General features: G+C 36.2%; 1 pseudogene; it reads right to left on the bottom strand.

Moving 5' to 3' along the window:
- Nucleotides 1-264: 264 nt before the first annotated feature.
- On the bottom strand, nucleotides 265-3,339 carry LOC107720874 (28S ribosomal protein S2, mitochondrial-like; annotated as a pseudogene).
- Between the last annotated feature and the right edge of the window lie 1,130 nt (nucleotides 3,340-4,469).

The following is a 4,469-nucleotide window of genomic DNA, read 5'->3' as shown; positions in this document are numbered from 1 at the left end:
GAATTGTGAGATAAAAAGTAGCATTTACTATTTTTATTCAAAAAAATTAATGAATTATGAGATTGAAACTCAGAAATCTGAGAGAAAAAAAAAAGAGTAATGCAGGATATAAACTAAGAATTTAAACTTTTTTCTTGAAATTCCAACTCTTGCAATACTGAGAGAAACAAAAGAAACAACGAAATTGTGAGATAAAAAGTTGCAATTACCTTTTTTATTCTGTGGCGGAAATGGGCTTCCATAGTTCTAGGATGGTCACATGTTTTAAATTTTTAGGTACTGAACTTATCAAAATAATACATTAATGTGACAGAATTTTTACTTTTTGGACTCATATTTCTACTGAACTTTCTATGCGAGGACAACATCCACATCCACACAAACTCTGATAGAGATGTTGAAGCTCGTTGACCTGCTTCATACTGAGGCTGAAATCCCCTTGAGAAGCTCCATCTGCCTCCTCTTGTCCTTTGCTCTGTTAATGGTCATTTTAAATAGCCGGCAGTACATCTCCATGGCAACAGGAGTGTCATCGTTGCCGGGCACTGGGTATGTGATGAGACTGGGGTTACAGTTAGAGTCCACAATCCCCACCGTGGGAATATTCATTTTGGCCGCGTCCCGGATGCCGACGTGCTGCTGGAAGACGTTATTGAGTGTGGAGAAGAAACGATGAGGTCCGGCAGCCGGACGCCGGGGCTGTACTGGATGGAGGCGTTGGTGAGCAGGCCGCCCTTCCAGTAGCGTGTGTGAGCGTATTCGCCGCACTCCTGCGCCGTCGTCTCTATCAGGTGACCGAACTGCCGCCTGCGGCTGACCAACAGGATGATGCCGCCGCGGTACGCCACGTGAGCCGTGACGTTCAGCGCCCGCTGCAGGTGTTCTGCATTGTTAAAAGCGCTATATAAATAAAGGTGACTTGACTTGCATATGATATATGTATATAACAGAAATATCAAAAAATATATAAATGCATAGATTCATGTATGTGTGTGGTCAACTAATCGATTATCAAAATAATCGTTAGTTGCAGCCCTATAAGAAATATAAAAAAATTATATAAATGCATAGATTCATGTATGTGTATGTGTGTATGTACATAATACAAATATAAAAAATTATATAATTGCATAGATTCCATGCAGTTCCTCAATTATACACACAGCTACAAATAATTTAAAATAGTGAAAAATTTAAGGGGGTCTGAATACTTTCCGTACCCACTGTATATATATATATATAAGAAATAATAAAAAAATGATATAAATGCATAGATTCATGTAGTTTCTCAATTATACACACAGCTACAAATAATTTAAAATAAAAAAATTATATAAAAACGGAATGTATTATTCATTATAAGAGTTATATATTATTATAATTAATATAATAATGATTATAAGAAACAACATGTCACACTGAATATTTAATAGCTCACCTAAAAATTCTGTTATCATTTACTCACCCTCATGTTGTTCCAAACCCATAAGACTTTGGTTAATCTTTGAAACACAAATTAATTTGAAAATTAATTTTTTAATGAAACCTAAAAGATTTCTGTCCCTCTTTTGAAAGTCCAGGTAAACAAAACTTAAATGATCCAACAAGGTTATAAAGGTGTCATAAAGTGAACCCAAGTCTTGTGAAGAGATCTGATTGCTTTATATGATAAACAAAAAAATGTGCCTTTTATCTACATCCACTTGATTTGTTTTAGGATGCCTTTATAACCTTTTTGGATTGATCTCTTTTAAAAATATATCTTTAATTGTTTCTCAAAGATGAGCAAAAATCTCATCGGTTTGGAAATACACGAGTAAGTGAATGATGGCAACATTTTAATTTGGGGGTGAACTATCCCTTTAATGTCAATAACCCACCTATGCCGGCAGCCTTTCTTATGTCCAAGATGGACACGGGCTTCAAACAGGTCCTTCATGGTGAAGAGCTCAGACAAGCGGAAATAGTCTGGTTGAGTGAGTGGGAAGTTCAGGATCTTCTCTGTAGCAGCTGAACATATAACACAAACATACAGAAACAATTATGAGCTTCGAATGAATATTATATGTTACAACCTCTTTATAAGAGTCAAGTTTTTTATACAGTGCTTTTAACATCATCTTCAGTGCTTCACAGAAAAAAACACATGCATCAAAGCACATATTTACATTAAAGTCTACATTCCAAATTAAGAGGAATAATTCTATAAGCAAGCTGATTCTTTATGAAACATCTGTATTAATTTATGTGAACACAGTTAAACAACAAGTGGATATTTCCAAAATAAAGTTTTTATTCACTATAATACTGCACTGTTCTATGTATTAATTTTTAAACAATATTTACATTAATTTTAATAAATTGTTTTAAATAAATGTATTTAAATATATATTTTTTCTCTAAACATTTCACAGGGACCCCTGACACTCCCCTGTGGCCCCAAGTTAGAATTCCTTTTCTATACTATAAACTGACAGAAACTATATCTCTAGGCCGCTGGGTTTTATATATTCTGTACGCATGTGTAATAATCACTTCATCTCTGACCGTCTCACCGGTGTCTGTCGCTGCTGCCGGTGATCTGACTGCAGCTGCAGTGGAGCTGAATGTCTGTCCGTGACATGAGAACCGAGGGCCCCGGAGAACCTGCCTTACTGAAACCGATCATATTAAATTCACTGCACTGTTCTATGTATTAATTTTTAAACAATATTTACATTAATTTTAATAAATTGTTTTAAATAAATGTATTTAAATATATATTTTTTCTCTAAACATTTCACAGGGACCCCTGACACTCCCCTGTGGCCCCAAGTTAGAATTCCTTTTCTATACTATAAACTGACAGAAACTATATCTCTAGGCCGCTGGGTTTTATATATTCTGTACGCATGTGTAATAATCACTTCATCTCTGACCGTCTCACCGGTGTCTGTCGCTGCTGCCGGTGATCTGACTGCAGCTGCAGCGGAGCTGAATGTCTGTCCGTGACATGAGAACACAGCAGAGACCAACCGAGGGCCCCGGAGAACCTGCCTTACTGAAACCGATCATATTAAATTCATTCATTAAACGATACATATATTTTTATCCAAAGTCTGTTGCAAAACTGCTCAGAAAGTCACTATAAAAAACTCGATGGTCACGTAATGTTTTATGTCACTACAAAGCACAAGCAAGACGTTATATTATAATGTTGTTAATTGTTACTATAATATGGTTTACATAATCAAATCTACTTTAAGTGCATTAACATTAAATAAAAACACGTTTTATTTCACCTCCAGTTAATACGCCCGCTGCCATGTTTCCGTTTGAGCTCCGCCCACTGAGCGTAAGGAAGAGTGCAGGATTGTGGGTAATGGTGTTAAAAAAACCGTCGCACTGTCACGTAATGTTTTATGTCACTACAAAGCACAAGCAAGACGTTATATTATAATGTTGTTAATTGTTACTATAATATGGTTTACATAATAAAATCTACTTTAAGTGCATTAACATGAAATAAAAACACGTTTTATTTCACCTCCAGTTAATACGCCCGCTGTCATGTTTCCGTTTGAGCTCCGCCCACTGAGCGTAAGGAAGAGTGCAGGATTGTGGGTAATGGTGTTACCACACAGTGCTTAAAACCGTCGCACGGCACACCACACAAACTACAAATACCACAATGGCCCAGTGATTTGAAACGAATAGAAACTTTATTGAAGGAACCGGTGTCAATTTGACTACAATGAACAATTTAAATAACGGGAATAAAGAACGCTTTATAAAATTAGTAACTTAAACAGAGAGACAAGTAAAAACAAAATATAAAACAATAACTACATATTCTTAAATATTAATTATACTGTACTATACACGTATTCTCCTGAACACGTGACGTGAACCGCATATTTTCCAGCGGCTTCAGTTTACCTGTAATAAAACGAAACACAAGTTTCACTAATGCTTAATAACCATAAAGCATCTAAATACGTTTTATATTAATCTCTATAAACTGAGCCGTCGTTTTATATCAAGTAAAGTGAGCAGAATGCATTATATCCTGTATTATCTGTGCAAGTGTATTTACCTGGTCAAGTTGACCACAAACTGCAGCCTTCGTTTAACTGTTTTGCTTTCCTACAACACACACACACACTTTTTGGCACACAATCAAAAACTCAACCATCAGGTAGGCTATATATTCGCTCACATGTACTAGGTGGATCAAATCTGTGTTACATAAGTGTGCGTGTGCAAGTAAATGCATGAGTTTTTAATACAGTTTTTTTTTATGTACCTCTAGCTGCTTTTGAATATGAAGGCGCCTGGTTTGGAATTTCAGACTCCTCTCCTCTGTGTCCAGGGCGATATATGGACTTAACAACAACCCTGGATCTATAGAGGTGGACAAAGACCTGGAGCAAACAAAAGAAACAGATTTACACATTCATACACACAGTCAGTCTCTGCATCTGTGAGCT

The sequence above is a fragment of the Sinocyclocheilus rhinocerous genome, unplaced genomic scaffold (genome assembly GCF_001515625.1).
Source record: "Sinocyclocheilus rhinocerous isolate Xijiao unplaced genomic scaffold, SAMN03320098_v1.1 scaffold751, whole genome shotgun sequence".
Classification (NCBI taxonomy): domain Eukaryota; kingdom Metazoa; phylum Chordata; class Actinopteri; order Cypriniformes; family Cyprinidae; genus Sinocyclocheilus; species Sinocyclocheilus rhinocerous.
This window is presented reverse-complemented; position numbering and strand designations above follow the sequence as displayed.